At 42.4% G+C, this 17,482-nt stretch overlaps 1 protein-coding gene and 1 long non-coding RNA gene across 18 annotated transcripts in view; both read left to right on the plus strand.

The window, feature by feature from the left end:
• Nucleotides 1-17,482, plus strand: part of EPHB1 (EPH receptor B1) — a 355,581-nt gene that overhangs the window by 45,221 nt on the left and 292,878 nt on the right. The window lies entirely within an intron of this gene.
• On the plus strand, nucleotides 10,855-13,041 carry LOC309532078. Its single transcript, XR_014219588.1, has 2 exons — nucleotides 10,855-11,172; nucleotides 12,884-13,041. It is a non-coding gene; the product is annotated as an uncharacterized lncRNA (long non-coding RNA).

Genomic DNA, 17,482 nt, shown 5'->3' on the forward strand with positions numbered 1-17,482 from the left:
GAGAGTATTAAATTTATTTTGCTCCCCCACCTCCTCAATGCAAAACTGAATGCCGAATGGATAGGGAGTAACTCCTGCTTCAGTTGTCTGTTAACTAGCATCACACATACAGTGTTTAATATCTGAATTACATCTAGGTGTTATTTCTGACATTATGAAGTCAGGTAGACTGCAACATATAGCTAAAATGAGGGTGTTGGGAGTTTGGAAGTGAGGTCAGGGTTACTAGGCCACAACTGAGAAAAACTACTCTGACTTTCTTTCTTTTTTATAGTCCAGCAGCTGCAAAAGAGCACGCACTATTCCTCAAATAAGTGCTTTTCAGATGCGTCCTTGCATACCTAGTGACAGGAAAAACAATTTACTTTCCAGCTTTAAGTATGTGGCATTTAGGGGTCCATGGATACTTCTGGCTTCCTACCATGGGACATCCTTTCTGCTTTGCATCATGCGGTTCCTCATTTCCATTCATTCCTGTTCTCTCTAAACTTTTCACTGTGATTTTACAGAAGATTTTTCTTTACTGTTATGCCTCTCTCTGGGCTTGTTTTTGTGCTGCTGCATATTCCATCTTTTAGACAGTGGCTGGAGTGGAAGACAATATCCCAGGTCAGGATGTACCAGCCAGCTTGTAAAACGGCACGAGGCTTTTCCAGTTACAATCAAGTAGGGGCTTCAGCCCAATTTTCATAAATCTTTAGCACCACATTTCAAGGAACATTTACTTCTTGTTCTAGTTTTAGAGCCACATTGTGTTGTGAATGTTCATGGGTAATTCAAGACCCAGTAGCATATACTTGCTGATACTTGCAATCAAATTATTCATACATATTTTTCAGACAGAATCAAATTTATCATCTGGTTCCCCACTAAACCAAGCTTTTCATGAGCTCCTACAGAGATTTTTCTGTTACTTGAGATCATCCAACATGACTTGAGTCAAATCTTCTGACACATTCAGCAATTCTTTGTCTCTTATTTTGGTTCACATGGTAATCAGACGATAGGTGAAGAATGAGTCAAGATGTCAACTTAAAAGAACAGTACATATCGCTGCATATCCTTGCACATTTATGAACACAGGTGTGTCTTTGTGCACCAACTACAGGAGTGAAAAACTCTGAATAATTCCCATTGAAATTCCAAAGTTGCTTCAGCCTTTATCTAGGTGAATGTAGGGTGAGGACCGTCTAGTTATGCCATCATTTCTTTCTCTCTCTTGGCTTTAAAAAGAAAAGCAGTCTTTTAGGCTGCCATCAGTAGTAGAAGAGTAGTGGCAGCTCACATGGGGAGTCAGAGCCCAACCATTTCCCTTTCTGCTTTTTGTTTTCTGGAAAAAAAACCTCTGTCTGTGAGAGAGGAATGAGATTAATAATAATAATAATAATAATAATAATAATAATAATAATGTATTATTTGTACCCCACCCATCTGGCTGGATTTCCCCAGCCACTCTGGGCAGCTTCCAACAAAGATGAAAGATACACTAAAATGTCACATATTAAAAACTTCCCTGAACAGGGCTGCCTTCAGATGTCTTCTGAATGTCAGGTAGATGTTTATCGCTTTGACATCTGATGGGATGGCGTTCCACAGGGCGGGCGCCACTACCGAGAAGGCCCTCTGCCTGGTTCCCTGTAACTTGGCCTCTCGCAGTGAGGGAACCGCCAGAAGGCCCTCGGAGCTGGACCTCAGTGTCCGGGCAGAACGATGGGGGAGGAGATGCTCCTTCAGATATACTGGACCGAGGCCGTTTAGGGCTGAGTGGGAAAGCAGCTGGAGGGGGCAAATGGCAAGAAAGGAAAGGGTTAAGGCACTCCTCCTCCTCCTCCTTCTGATGGCAGCATCTAAGGATGCTTTCACGTTCAGAAAGAAACACAGAATTACATGTAACTGTTCTTTGGCCCTGACCTAACATATTCACAACATTATTCATGACATCAGGAGAATCTGAGTACAGAAGTCTTCCTTGTCTTGTCCTCATCATGTGCAGAAGACCACAGAAGAAGAGGAGTTTTGGGCGGGTGGGTGGGTGTGAGCCAGCTGTAGTCAGTCATTCCATCAAGGTAACAAATATGGCTGGAGTTTCAGCACATTGGACAGCTCCAAGCAGACAATTTGCTCCAACTAGGGGCTTATCCACACTTTCCTCCTCTTTCCAGGCCAGGCTTCCTCAACCTAGGCCCTCCAGATGTTTTGAGAATACAATTCCCATCATCCCTGACCACTGGTCCTGCTAGCTAGGGATTATAGGAGGTGTAGGCCAAAAACATCTGGAGGGCCAAGATTGAGGAAGCCTGTCCCTGATTTAAAGCTCTATGTCTGAGCACCAGCGTTAGAAACTGAGATATGAAGCCTAGGAGCTAAATGGCAGCTTAAACCTAGGTTATGGGCACCACAACGGAATGTCTAGGCACACTCTTTTTTAAGACTACAAAGCTGAAAATGAAAGAACTGCAGCTAAAATCTTACTTTCATTTTTCACATGCCCTCCCCCCTGCCCACCCCCCTAATAATCTTAAGAGGGTCTCTTCTCCAGTCTTCAGAGAGTAGCTGGCTGGAAGTGGGGAGGCAGAAAAAGGTCCTCCTTTCCTTCCACTCTGCAGTTTTATTCTGAAATCTTAGGCGCAGAACTGTGCCCAGAGCTCAGAAACTGCTTGCGCTAATGAAATGCCCTGTTGCAAAATGCACCTAGAACCTGGGATCTTTTGCATGCAAAGCAGATGCTCTACCACTGGGCTGTGCTCTACCTCTGAGTCCTTCTCAGGACAAATCAGATCTAGTAGAGCCTAATGTTTCTACTATGTGCTTCTGGTAGATATGAAGGCCTGGAAGATATATTCACGAGCAGCTTAGTTAAGTCCTCTGTTCTGGCCCTGCCTCCTAGTGTAATCTTGCATATACCATCGTCTTCCTTGGGTTCAGTTAGCCATGGGTTCATCTTGCATCACACCTGTGTGGGACAACAGGTGAGTACATGCTTATCACTCCGTGGCTACAACAAAAACACTTTACATGTACAGATCAGCCATCTCAGACCATGCTTGTATATCACTTTATAGAATTGCCAATGCATGATGCCTGTCAGCAGAAGCAGTTAAGAACATGAAAAGAGCCCCGCTGGATCAGGCCAAAGTTCAACTTCATCTTTCCCACAGAGTCCAGTTGGAGGCTTCTGGGATGCCTACAAGCAGGACCTGGAGGGCAATAGCTTTCCCATGCTGTTGTCTCCCAGCATATAGCCATAATGACTAGTAGCCAATGGTAGCCTTATCCTCCATGAATTCACATAATCCCAGCACTGCTCCATTGTTGAGCAAATGACTAATGCACATCTATATATGAAACCCACCAAAAAAGCTGCAAGCCTAATGACAGCGTCTTTAATTCTAAGTCACTGAGTGGCACACGTCTCAGCTATGCCTGTATTACAGTCTAGCTTAGATTCAGCTGGAATCCTGGAAGAGAAATGAAAGGAATTGCTGTGACTAAAATCTCCAGCCTTTCATAGGATCAGAAGCCAGGGACAGACTTCTTTGATTATTAGAGTCCTGCGCTTGGCCAAGCCCCTCTCTTGAAATGCTTAGCTGCAGGGACTAAAATGTCTCATTATCATTCTCACTAGGGTCCTGTTGATGCAAGGATAATTGCTTTTGTTCAGTAGACTAAAATCACCACAGAGGATTTGGACTGGTGAAAATTGCTCACCTCTTCATCCCTTAGCAAACAGAGAACTCAGTGGAAAAAATATATATAAATAGAATATTGCACCTGAGTGTTGAGGTTAGATATTTCTGAGGTGCTTGTTGGGCTTGGCATTCTTCCCTGCCCTTGTTCTTTCCTGTCACAACTACTTGTAGATTTACAGCCCTGATTTTGGCCCTTGCAGCTAAGCTCACTATCTCTAAATGACTTTTAGGTACAGCTCTTGAAAAGTCTGTGACCTGGTTTACTTACCAGATATGCATGGACACCCATCAGCATATGTTGCCTGACTAGCTTACAGAGCAATAAATTAAATATTGAGATGCGACATGATTAAATGCATCACTAAAAATAGTAAAATGCAGGCTTAAAAAACATTTCTCTTTAGCAGTAGGAAAATGAAGCCAGTTTGGAGCTCAAATTAAAAAATGCTTAAAAGGCTTGGGTGAAAAGATTTTCAGCTGGTGAAAAAAGAAAAGAAAAGGGAACATAGAGCTGCCACCAGGTGATATTATCTGAGGATGCTATTCCATTACTAGGGTGTCACTATGAAGAAGGCCTGACTCTATTTGGTGGGGGCATGTGGAGCAGGGTTTCTGAAGTAGATCTGAAGGTCTGCGTATATGGAATAAGGCAATCTTTAGGGTAACCTGATCCCAAGGTGTTATGGGCTTTAAAGGTTAAACTTGGAATTTTAAATTTGGCTTGGAAATGAACTGGGAGCCAGCGCAGCAACTATGATTGAAATGCTCAAGTCTCAGTAATCTTTCAACCCTGTTTTGGGTGAACTGTAGTTCCCAGATTGTTTTTACATACAATGTATTGAAAGAGTATAAACAGGAGCTGGCCCTAGCAGAATCTGCTTGGCATGTGCAATTAGATGAAGAATAACTCTTGGATCAGAATTGGTGAGGAAGGAGGGAGGATTTGTCTCTTGTAGGGCAGTGGGCCCTGCCTGATCACATAGGACAGATCATCACCACTCCCCTTGTCATGACAGCTATTGCTCATACAGATTTTCTGCTGCTGGAGCCACACATGGAAGCACTTGCATGAAAGCTAATGGAGTGCAAGGAACTTGGTGTATATTGATTTCTTAGCACACCTCTGAAACACCTCGGCAAGCGTTGCATAGAACCAACATCTTTCCATGCAGAGATAAATCATATGTCGGTATGATTATCATGTTTTAAAATAGCTTTCCCTGCTCACAGGGTTCAGAGCTACTTGTTACTGACACATCCCAGTGGCTTGCAGAAAACTACACCTGCCCTTAGCATTACTGTGTGGAGGCCACCACGCCGTGGCAGGAGCAAAGGTGCGAATGAACCTCATGGGTGACACATGTCACAACCATTTCCTCCAATTCTGAAAATGGAATACAAATTCTCATACATTATCACTGTACGTTGTGATAACTTGTATCTTTACAAGGTTTACTGCTAAGACTAGAATAACTTTATTATAGCAGAACAGTTCGTGATGTACCAGCATCTTTTCAAGTTGATGTAGCTAGTGTGTTTATGCTAGTGTGTTTATATTCTAAACTGAACTGAGTGGGAGAGGAGTTTTCTGAACAGAGAACTCTGCAGAAGGATGACTACTGGGAAGCAGGAAAACTGATGTTGTGCTGGAAGACTCTGATGGAGCTTTGCATAATGTGCTGGTCGAAGTGTAGTGTAGTATCAACATACAACAGATGGTTGGGCCCAAGTCTAGGAGGTTATGGGCCAACTGACTTCTACAGGTCCAACAGCCTTTAGCTAATTTCCACCTCTCCCTCCACCCCTAGCCTTGCAAGATGGTAAGGTCTTGCGAATGTGCTGGAACATTACCCTGCTACCCCCTCTGGCACATGGAAGCAATCCTACATCACCAGGGCCGTGGAGTCAGTGTTTGCTGTTGTCATCCTACTTTACAGCTGCCAGGGATAACTCAGCTGTCACTGTGGTAACAGAGCTGGCACCTTCCTCTCCACTGCTCTGTAGCATTAGCTGCTGCTTACCTTCCTGATTTTTGAGTGGTAGTCAGTCAGTCAGTCAGTCAGTCAGCCAGCCTGTCTCTGGGTGGGGGGGGGGGGAGAGAGAGAGAGAGAGAGAGAGAGAGAGAAGTGGAAGCTGAGGTAAACTGTACATTTCTAACCCAGGGGCCCACAAAAACCTGGATCCAGCCTGATTCTAAAGTATGAAGCAGCCCTGATGTGGAATGAGACCCAAGACACACCCACACCCAGAGCAATGAATCTTTATAAGACAAAACTTTCATTGATCCTTTCAGTTCATCTGGGCACTGTGGCAGCGCACCCTCCACTTCCAGCATCGGATTTCTTATTCTTGTAATGGAGGCACCCATCCCAGTGTCAGACTCCTTGACTGCCCTTGATTGTGACAGCCGGTTGCACATCTCACAGTGGGCCTCACATTTTGGGGTGCCTTGGGGGGCAATGAGATAATCTTTAAATGCACATTCGGAAGTTCAGGAGCGAGGTTTGCTAAAGTGAAGAGCACAGGGATACATTTCTGTAAAGAGCTTTCAAATGATAACTTGTTGGTGAAAATTGTTTGAGTGGTTCCGAAGCCTTTTAAGAAAGTGGGATATATACTTTTGCTAATGCAATCCAATCATTTTTGAGTTCATTCATGGTGTGTCAGCAATGCAGCGTATGTTTACCCTTCTTGGAAGGTCTGCCTGCCAAAGCGGTAGAGAGCCTTAGTGTTATAACAGTATGATAGTCTGGCAGTAGTGTGCTAGAAGGTCTTCTTAGGGCCAAATTACACATGAGCTTTGTACTTTGCCTTTCAATTGTCGGTTGCTTTATGTTTCATTTTTTAGTTTGTGCTGGGAAGAAGGGCTTGATCGGGATTGTCTCAAAGCCTGCAAATAGGAATGGGAGGAAAGTGGGTGCCATTGCGTGCCAAGGCACCTGAGCCACAAAGTTCTCAGGAGAACAATAAAACACACTGACATGGAGTATTTTAGGTTATGGGTTCAAATAGGCCACAACTTTAATTCTAAGTGTTGGTGTTGACCTTTAAAGCCCTAAATGGCCTCAGCCCAGTATACCTGAAGGAGTGTCTCCACCCCCATCGTTCTGCCTGGACGCTGAGGACCTTCTGGCTGTTCCCTCACTGCGAGAAGCAAAGCTACAGGGAACTAGGCAGAGGGCCTTCTCGGTAGTGGCCAGGCTATATCTTGACTCCTGCCCGTCTGCAGGGAGTCCTTGGAAGGACAAACCACCAATATGGTGCCCTATGACTTACATCTAATAGGGACACCCCAAGGGGTCCCCGTAGGGGCTGTGACATGGCCCTAGCCCACGTCCAGGCTTTAACCCTTACTGGGGAGGGGCAGGTGAGGCATGCGAGGCAGACGAGGCAACAATCTCCCCTCCCAACAAACAAAGGCTTATCCAATGCCTAAGCTCACAAAAGTTGTGACGATTGCTACTAGTTAGGCGAAAACCAAATGGCCAGTGCCAATTTGCCAAGTGGAAAAAATTCCTACCCGGCCCCAACAAGATGGCGACCAACAATTGCCATAGCAAGGTCATTTCAGAGCAAAGCATGAAAACCGGGTGGGTAGGGTGATTCGTTGAAGAGGCAAGAAGAGGGGACCGGCTGGCTGCACCACAATTAAATTACCCACAGCCACACACACCCTGCCAGCTGATTGGCTGGGGCTGTCCCCCAGCACAGATGACGCTACCGGCCTTGACACAGGGGGAGGCAGCATACCTCCACCCTTAAGCCAGAAAACTATTGAGGCCCGGCTGCCTGGCCACAGCGCCACCCACTGGATAAAAGGTGAGCAGACATCACAAGTAGCATGGGGAAGAGGATTCAGATCAAGGTTGTGCTGAAGGCAAAGGGTTTAATGTCCCTTCTTTCTACACCACAGTCCTGATCCAGCCAGGCCCACTCTATACCAGCTGTTTATTTAATTTAAAACCAGCAGTGCAGGAGCAAACAACATGACAAATGTCTTGCCTGGTTTGGTCCTTTGCTTGCTTTTGAAGCACGAATCTCCCATGCTATTATTTTAGTGAATGACACTTAAGAGGGTATCAAGGAGAAGCAGTGGAATGATATAGCCTTCCAGGCCCTCTTTCAAAGCTACTGCAATTCCCATTTCAAGGCAGGCAAAATGAAAATAAGCACACTGCAAAGAAAGTAAACAGGCACTGATTTCTTCCAGGTGCTGCTGCTTCATTATTTATTACTTCTGGAAAAAAGTGAGGGTAAATACAAGGCAATTTCAGTACAAAAGCCAAAAAATGGAACACGGTGGGGGGAATTAAAACACATTAGCATTCTGTTAGGAGTCCTAAAATGCAATAAATGGCTTCCATCTTTCTTGGAAATGGTCCAAGTTTGCCTGCATTTGTAAAAACCTTTATACAATAAGTCAGCTTCATCGTTTTGGCAACGTCCCATATCTTGTAAAGCCATTTATTAATTCCTTGTGTCTTATTGTTCTTCCAGTATTGTGCAGTTAAAATGTTTGCTGCTATCAGTAAATTTACTGTCAGTTCCTGTTGTTCCTTAGAAACAGCATTCTTAAGATAACCAAACAGTAGTATAATTGGATCCCTTGGCAAATTAATTCTCATTGTCCTGTTTAGAAAAAACAAGAACCTTTTTCCAAAAGTCAGCAAGAGCACTACGTCTGCCAAAAGTCCCATTCCCAGTCAATAATGTTGACATTCATTTCATGGATCTTCCAAGAGCAAAGGATTCAGGGAAACATATTTGAAAAAGAATTGCTTTCAGTTGTTTATTGAATTAATTGAGCTCCATATTTAATACCAGAGATTCTTAGCTAATTAATCATAGAATCATAGAATCATAGAATCATAGAGTTGGAAGAGACCACAAGGGCCATCGAGTCCAACCCCCTGCCAAGCAGGAAACACCAAGAGGAATCACCTGGATTCCTCTCCTTTTTAATCTTATGTGTAAGTGTACAGAGTGTACACATATAAGATTCACCAGAAAATACATGTGACAGGGTGGGTCTCCCAGCAAACATTGAGAAACATCTCTCTGTCTGCATATCTCCATATCTTATTTTATCCTTATTATCTTACATTATCCTTATTAAACCATGCAAAATACTTTCTATCTATTATCTAAGTTAAAGTTTTATTCAAACAAACAGGCATCAAGGGTGATTTCATTGAACTTAAGGCACCATTAATCACGAGGAAATTGAAATAATTATTGGAAAATGTACATTGCCTGTTCTTCATGTTGATCTATAATAGACAGTCCAGAGATTTCTTAACATCCCACTTTTATTTTCTTTCATTTTATCCCACTTAGGTACTTCAAATGGCCTTAAAGTGGGAGTCAGTTATGTTCTGAAGACCTTTAATGATGCACATATGGCCTTACTGTGAATGCGTGTTTCACATGCATATATGAAAATGATTGTCTTTTAAAATAAGCGATGGTGTCAAGGAAGAAAAGAGGAATCCCCATCCTTTATCACGAAGTAGTCTTTTGTAGCCCTGATAGCAGCAGAGCATGGTTCTGCATTTGAATTAATGTCTAGATTTGTGTCCTTGTGTGCATCTTTCACAATTTTGTAAACCAGCAGTCTCATATTAGCCATGGTTTGAGAATTCTAAGAAACCCAAAAAATCAGTGCCGTTTTGAAATGTTCATTCCGCCATCTTGATTCATACAACCGTATCCAAACATACATACAAAAAAACCTGCTCTCTGATCTCAGGAACCATCATGCAAAATCAGGTTACAGTATCTTAAGAGGTGTCCAGATGCATAGCCATGAAACAAACAGCTTACCAAAATACATAACAGATATTGCAGACTTGCATTCAAAGTCCCAACTACAGAAATAAGTGAAATGCAGGCAATCCTTTTTCAAGAACTGTCTAGTCCTCATTGCTAAAGTGAACATGTAAACATAAGAGGGGTTCTGCTAGATTGGACCACTGGTATATCCAGTCCAGCAATCCTTTTTTACATAGTGGTCAACCAGATGCTATAGAAAGTTCACAGTCAGACCGTGTGAGGAGTTTCTTAGGATGCTTTATAGTTTCAGGACTAATTGGAAAGGGTTTATTGCCCCCTTTCTTGCATAGGGGGCAGTCTGATTATATTGGATGGCAATGTCAGAATTATACCTTTAAAAAGTCTTGCTGCACCAGATTCAGACACTAATTCCCACAAGCACCTAGTCTCACCCTGCCAGTGTTGCTTCCTGAAGCAGGTTGCTTCACCTGCTGCATGGCAGTACCAGAGTCCTGTTGCATGGTCCATTCTGGACTTCTCTGACCTGGTGATATTGTTCAATTTCTCAAGCATATTGGTTGGATCAGTTCATGCTTTACTGCTAATTGTCTTGTCCTCAGCACCAGTTCAACAGTTGGGAACCTTCTACAGTTAATTTATAAGTTGAAAGTTTTGTAAACAGTGCTTTGCCTTTTCTGGGAATCTTGAGATGTTTGGATTTCTGCCCTTGGCTGCACATAGTTCTCCAGATGTTGTTGGACTACAACTCATCTCACCCCTGACTCTCGGCCATACTGGGTGGGCTGATGGCAATTGTAGTACATCTGGAGGGCCACAGGTTAGCCATCCTCGATTTAAGGAGTTTCTCCTTTGCATCCATGTGGACGTTAGGGAAGCAAGCCCTTTTGTATCTGTCCTTTTCATTCTCAAACTTGATTAAAACCATAACTGCCTTTGCAATGTACAAGTTCTTCTGTGCCTTGTAATTTATAAACTTCATTCAGAAAGCCCACTCAGCTCCTATGTTTTCAGCCTCTTCCCATCCATCTCAGAAGTACGCATCTCTCTGTTTTGCCCATTTCCTAAAGCCAGCACCTGTATTGTTTATCTTCTGGCTCCGGGTCCCTTTGACACTGAGATACAAGGCCTTTATTTAAAGGTTATTTCTTACTGATCTCAGTAGAGAACAATTGGCAGAAGACTAGGTGGAATTCTAGTTTGAAAAGATTGCTGGGCTCTCAAGACTTCTGTTTGCAAGGCTGTCAAGTACTGTTATGGACACAGTGTCCTAAGAACGGTGACACCTCTGCTCACCCCTGTCAAGTTTTACTCCCTTTGGTGTTCACAGTCATGCTTTGCTGTTTTGTTTCTTTAAAACCAGACCTGTGTGCAGATACCATTCTGTGTCCCACTGGGAAGCTACTGCAACAAGTCCAAAACCTGTCAGCAAACAAAGATCTGACTACCATAGAATTAAAACCAATAGCTGTATTTTCAACAGGTGTTTGCTTTCCTTAAAGGGCCACCGGATTTGCTGCATATCTGTTCAGAGGATCACATCCCAAAGTCTCAGAAAAGATGCCGCACAGAATAATACACTCTGTGCTTATGAACCATCGAGTACCTTTGCATAAAGAATTTATTGAGCCATTGGACAATGAGTGTAATTCCATTGCATTGGAAAGTAACAAAATATGCTAAAGAGCTTGAGGTAGAATCACCTTTTCATTTTTTTTTTATTGCTAGATTAATCTAAAACTAATACAGGCATCTCCCCCCCCCCACCCAGTATGGGAAACATTCTGGAATAGCAGTCTTGAGTAGTGAGATTAGCTAGCAAATGATGTTTTTGAAAGCAAGTTGCTCAAGGCTTCCATTCCCTATTATTTGCTCATTGCCTCAGTTGTATGGGCATACACATTTCACATTAGATTCCCACCAAAGGCTTTAACCATCTGTCATCTCATCTTGCCCCAGTTGGAGACCACTTGCCATATGGAAACTGTTCTGCATTTGTATTAACCATCTCATAGACTGAAGATTCTAGAAGGGGCAAATTAACACAGCATTATGGCTTCAGGGTCCACTAGCCAGCAGGGGCACCATCCAGCTTATATAATGTAATAAGTTACAGAGAAAGCTACCAGACTTCTTTAGTGAACTAATACAGTGGTTCCTTGGGTTACGAACTTAATTCGTTCCAGAGGTCTGTTCTTAACCTGAAACCGTTCTTAACATGAGGTACCACTTTAGCTAATGGGGCCCTCCTGCTGCCGCCGCGTAATTTTGGTTCTCATCCTGGGGCAAAGTTCTTAACCCAAGGTACTATTTCCGGGTTAGCAGAGTTTGTAACCTGAAGTGTTTGTAACCTGAGGTGTTTGTAACCCAAGGTACCACTGTAGTCCTTTTGTACTCTTTGCAGTAACAGTAAGTGCTTCCCAGGTAACATCAGGGCACTTGAAATGGAAACAAGATACACATTTCTCCACAGCTGGTCCTCCTCCTCCTGTACTACCCAGTGCTAAGCCAGGGTTTGACTCAGTGGTACCTCAGAACCTGGGCTCATAGTTTGCTTCACTCCAGGTAAACCTCAATTTGGAGTTGAGGTTTGCTCATGGCTTAGCACTTGTGGTTTGTTTGGAGTGGTCAATCCATGAGCCCAGATTTGAGTGTGAAACTTAGCCAGACCATGGCTTAGCTCCAGATAGCACAGCAGCAGAAGAAGAAGAGTTTGGATTTGATATCCCGCCTTTCACTCCCCTTCAGGAGTCTCAAAGCGGCTAACATTCTCCTTTCCCTTCCTCCCCCACAACAAACACTCTGTGAGGTGAGTGGGGCTGAGAGACTTCAAAGAAGTGTGACTGACCCAAGGTCACCCAGCAGCTGCATGTGGAGGAGCGGAGACACAAACCCGGTTTCCCAGATTATGTGACTACCGCTCTTAACCACTACACCACGCTGGCTCCCAGCAGAAGAAGAACCAGAGAGAAGTGGTGGTGGTGGTTGTTGTTACTTTATCTGCACACTTGCACATTCATGCTTAACTATAGTTTGGCTCATATTTTTAGTTTGGATGTGTATTTTATATTTTTATATTGGAATCTGTTTTTGAAAGCCATCTGTGGAGGTCTTCATCCTGAGAGGTGGCACATAAACTCTTAAATAAATATAAAATGATTAATGATAAGACAGTGGGTCATAATGTGGGAGAAGAAAGTCGTATTCATAATCAATCACTATGGAGTAACGTGTGTGTGTGTGTGTGTGTGTGTGTGTGTGTGCATGTGATGTGTGTATCCATCCCTCCCTCCCTCCATCCATCCATCCATCTTTGTTCTAAGGGGCAGTTGAAGATAAAATGAAGACAATTTTAGAAAGGCCCACCAAAATTTCTGATTTTTGCCCTCTTGTGTATGTTTCAGAACTCAGGATCCTGAGCAGCATGCAATATCTTTTAAAGAGCTCACCTTGAAATGTATCTTCAGTCTTGAAGGACCAGAAGAAGGGGTTTTTATTAAGTTAAGAGAGTCAGAAAATAATAATAAAACACGGTTTATGAAGTTGGCGAGAAATTTAGAAATGAGATGAAGTTTTATAGCTGATGAAATTGATACAAGTTGTAAATTTGAATTCCCGGATGAGTCTTTTTGATGTGGTCTTTATTACATGAAGTAACATTTTCCACAGTTAATAGCTCACCTCTGCACGCTGAACAGGGAGTTCTGCCTTTCAAAAAGGGCTGCTTTAAGAGTTCTATTAACCAAGCTTTTACCTTACTTTTAAAGGTTCTGTTGATTACTTTCATTGGGAAAACAGCCTCTTTTTGATTATTGACAAACATCTATTGCCTGCCTTATTTTGAGTGGAGGTTTTAGAAGTGCCATGTGATGTGAGCCAACACATTCCTAGTAGGTTTCAGATAATCCCTTTATTGGTGTTGTTCAATTTCTGCTGTTCACATTTAGGTCAAAATGGAGGATTAATATTTCCAAGGACTAAATATATTTTGCACATTGCCCTTCATAAAAAATATTCCCCATAGAACCTATTAAATGTTTCAACTGGAATATGCCTGCCTGAAAGAGCCACCTCCATAATAAAATACCAGGACTGGTTCTGTGAAACAACACCGAATTGTCAGTTTGCGGCAACAGAGTTTCCTTCCAGCAGCAGTTATATTGCAGGATAGTTTTGTGGGGAAAGAGCCAGCAGACCGGCAGCATTGTGGAATGTGTGGTTGTGGCAATAATGTGTGGTGGTGATTTCTCCCTTTCCCCCCATTGAACACATGGAGGAATTGCAAACTCAAATAATATAACCAACTTATTTATTTGTTTTTTTAAAAATAAATTCCTTGCTCAATTTAAAGGAGAAGCAGTTCATAACACACTCAGATTAGAATGAATGGTGAGGGGGAGAGACTCATTGCTTCCAATTTTAAAATAAAAAGTAAAAAGCAGTGCCATTCATTCTATATTGTTTATTCTATATATATATATATATATATATATATATATATATATATATATATATAATATTTTTTATTAGTTTTTTAACCTATCATTTTCAACAATAAGTAAACATACTTTTTTTTGACTTCCATCAGTCACATCTTAAAATTTTCCAATCTAATCACTTAATATACATTTCTTACTTTCACTATTGCATTTAAATCTCATAACTAATATCTCTAATCTTTCTCTAGTTTGCAATATTTCATATAGTTCTCCTTACAAAACTTCTTGTAATCCTACTAGCGTAGTTTGTTGATTACAGTTGCTCTTCAAATAGTTCGTATATTTCTTCCAATCTTCCGTGAATCTCTGGTCCCACAGGTTTCGTATCCTTCCTGTCATTATATCTAATTCTACATAGTCTATTAATTTTGTCTGCCATTCTTCTTTCATTGGAATTTCTTCTTGCTCATTCTATATTGTTTATTCCATGCACTATGAAGAAAATAAACAAATGTAAAGTCAGTTTCCATTGGTCTGCTTTACCTTATTCTAGCTAAATGTTGGGGTGACATCAGGTTTCAAAGTGCCCACAAGGACTGGGGGATGTCTAGATGTGTCCCACCAGCTTTATAAAAGCTCCATAGCACCACAAGTGTATGCAGCCACCTTGCCTCCTGTCTGCTCTGCCTTCACTTTGTCTGCCGACTTTGCTGTCCTACTCGCTGTGCAGCAAAGCTGGAACCTTCAAGGTGAAGTGACCTTGGGAGGTACAGCAGTTGCATATTTCATGGAAGCCATGGAGTTTTCAAAGAAGTAGGTAGCATCTCCAGGTTGAAATCTAGCAACCTTGCTTAAAAGCAGCTATGTTCAAACACAGAAGAGAGATGTGTAAGGTGGCTCCCGCCTCTTTATTTTATATCCATTTCATCAGTAACACCAAAGACTTAGGACTCTCCCTCTCTCTTTCTAGCCTGTTTCTCCTTTCACTAACACATAAAAGGCATTTTCAGGGCACAATGCAACCAAAAGGAAGCATTCCCTAGCATTGTTGATTTCAATAGGAAAGAGTTAAAAATTCCCCATTGAGATCTGAGATTTAAAAGTGCTTGATATTAGTTCCATAAGGCTGGAACCAAAGAAAGGATATACATACACCTGCGTGAAATAAAACATTGTGTGCAGCTGAAACTCTGCTTTGTTTTTCACTGGAGCTTTTCCTACTACTGAAGAAACAATCTGCTCTTCTGTTAAAAGTGGCTTGCCTCTTTGGCAATGCGAACTCCTGCTGCGAAAAGTGAAAACAAGACACTGGCTGTGCATGATGGCTCTCCCCTCCACATGCATACCTTTTCTTTTGACCACAGCCTTATTTATAAAGAACACTGTATGCAAAAGATAGGAGAAGCACAGAGAAGAACTGTGAGTGAAATTATTTCATGATGCTTCCATTTGTCTTGTCTGCATGACTACTTGTCATGATTGTTGAGAATAAAAAGTTGGCATGTTTTCAATCAATAAAATGTTTAAAAGCTAAAAAGTAAAAGTCTTTGGTTAAAAATCACTCACACAATGTCCAACAATAATAAGCCTTTATTTAGCTGTCCAAATGATTAACAGATTCATCATAAATTCCATCTGAAGATGATATACTGATTGTACCTATTCCCACAAATGCACTATTCCTTTGGTTCTTCTGGGGCATGTCGACGTGCTGTGAGTATATGTGTAAATATTTGGTTTCTAATGAATCTTTCAGAGAGTAGTATTGTTAGAAAATTGAAACCAGACAGCGGCTGTGTTTTTAGATGTTTCTTACAAGGCTGTATCTCTTTGTGCCGCCTTAAAGGTGACCTCAAAGGGAAATAAAATTGGATTTGTCCTTTTTTGTTTCTTTGTTTCTTTATGATGTGTATAAAAAAGGCCTGCTTGTTCTTTTTTATAATAGAAATGTACTGAAAGCCTGTACAGTGATTGGAAAGTTATTGCAAAATGCAGGCTCTACAGGTGCTGAGAAACTTGAGTACGGAACAGAATACAGAGTGGATGGGAGCGGTAGACGTCTTTAGTCCACACAGATTTTACCCATAAATGGAATTGGATGTTTTGTTTGCCATGGGGCTGCCATGGCAAAAACAGGTTCTGTGTGAAGTTCTCCATCTTCTCCATATGAGCCTTAGATATACTTTTCTGTGTGGTGTGTTGTGATGTAATGATACTGTGCATTTCCCAAGCTCTGCCGGTGGCAAACAATGACCGCTCCCCACATCAAATGGGGGTGCCTTTTGTGTGGTCGCGCCCCCCCCCCCCGGGATCCCAGTGCGACTCCTGGTAGTTTGGGCTGGCTTCATCCTCCCCAGGCTGGATACCTGGAGGTCTCCGCCTACCTCAGCCAATCGCCCAATCCTGCCTGGGGAGGTGTTGCCAGGGGATTGGCCAGGTAAGGGGAGGGACCGTCCTGCCCACACAACAGAAGGTGAATCTTACCTGCAAAGCCATAAACAATGACACAGATTATGTATGTGAAGACAAATGGACAAAGCTATGACATTGCCTTTATATCCCACCTGCCCTTTGAGGATCTCAAGGAGGCATATATGGTTGTCTGCCTCCCTGTGTTATCCTCACAACCACCCTGTGAGGTAGGGCAGCCTGAGCAAATGTGATTGGCCCATTGTCTTGAACTTCATGGCAGAGTGGGGTTTTCAGCTGTGGATTCCCAGGGTCCCAGGTGTGTCCATCCATGTACAGTGGTACCTCAGGTTAAGTACTTAATTTGTTCTGGAGGTCCGTACTTAACCTGAAACTGTTCTTAACCTGAAGCACCACTTTAGCTAATGGGGCCTCCCGCTGCTGCCGCGCCGCCAGAGCAAGATTTCTGTTCTCATCCTGAAGCAACGTTCTTAACCCGAGGTACTATTTCTGGGTTAGCGAAGTCTGTAACCTGAAGCGTCTGTAACCTGAGGTACCACTGTATACTTAAAAGTAAGCCATAGAATCATAGAGTTGGAAGGGACCCCAAGTCATCAAGTCCACGCCCTTGCACGTCCTACTGAGCTCAATGCTAAGCTAGTGCATATGGGATGGTAGCCTACCAAAATGTTGTGGGCGGGGGGGGGGGGAGAACTTGATACAGCATTCCTGTAATAGCAGCCCAGGGTTGAACATAATAGAGTATTCTGTTCAGTCATTCAATAAATGCATATGAGAGTGGGGTAGCAAGCTATCCTATCTATGCCCTATCTATGCATACTCATTGAACACTTGAGCATATCATTGGGCATACATCTGTATGCATAGGAACTCGGGAGCTAAATAATGGTGCTTGGCACATGGGTGGGGTAGAAATTGCCGGTGCAATATGATACCCCGCCTTGCATTCATTGAACAGACTTTGAATAATTGAATAGGCCTCTTATCTAGATCTGCTGTAAGTTGATTAAACTGTTAAACACTGAATTCTTAATATGGTCGCAAACCTTCACAAACTACTTAAAAATCTTTTTGTGAATTTATTTATGCTACCAGTTGTTTACTGTCACTAACTATTGAAAAGGGTTTTAAGAA

The sequence above is a fragment of the Podarcis vaucheri genome, assembly GCF_965113315.1.
Source record: "Podarcis vaucheri genome assembly, chromosome: 5".
Taxonomy (NCBI): domain Eukaryota; kingdom Metazoa; phylum Chordata; class Lepidosauria; order Squamata; family Lacertidae; genus Podarcis; species Podarcis vaucheri.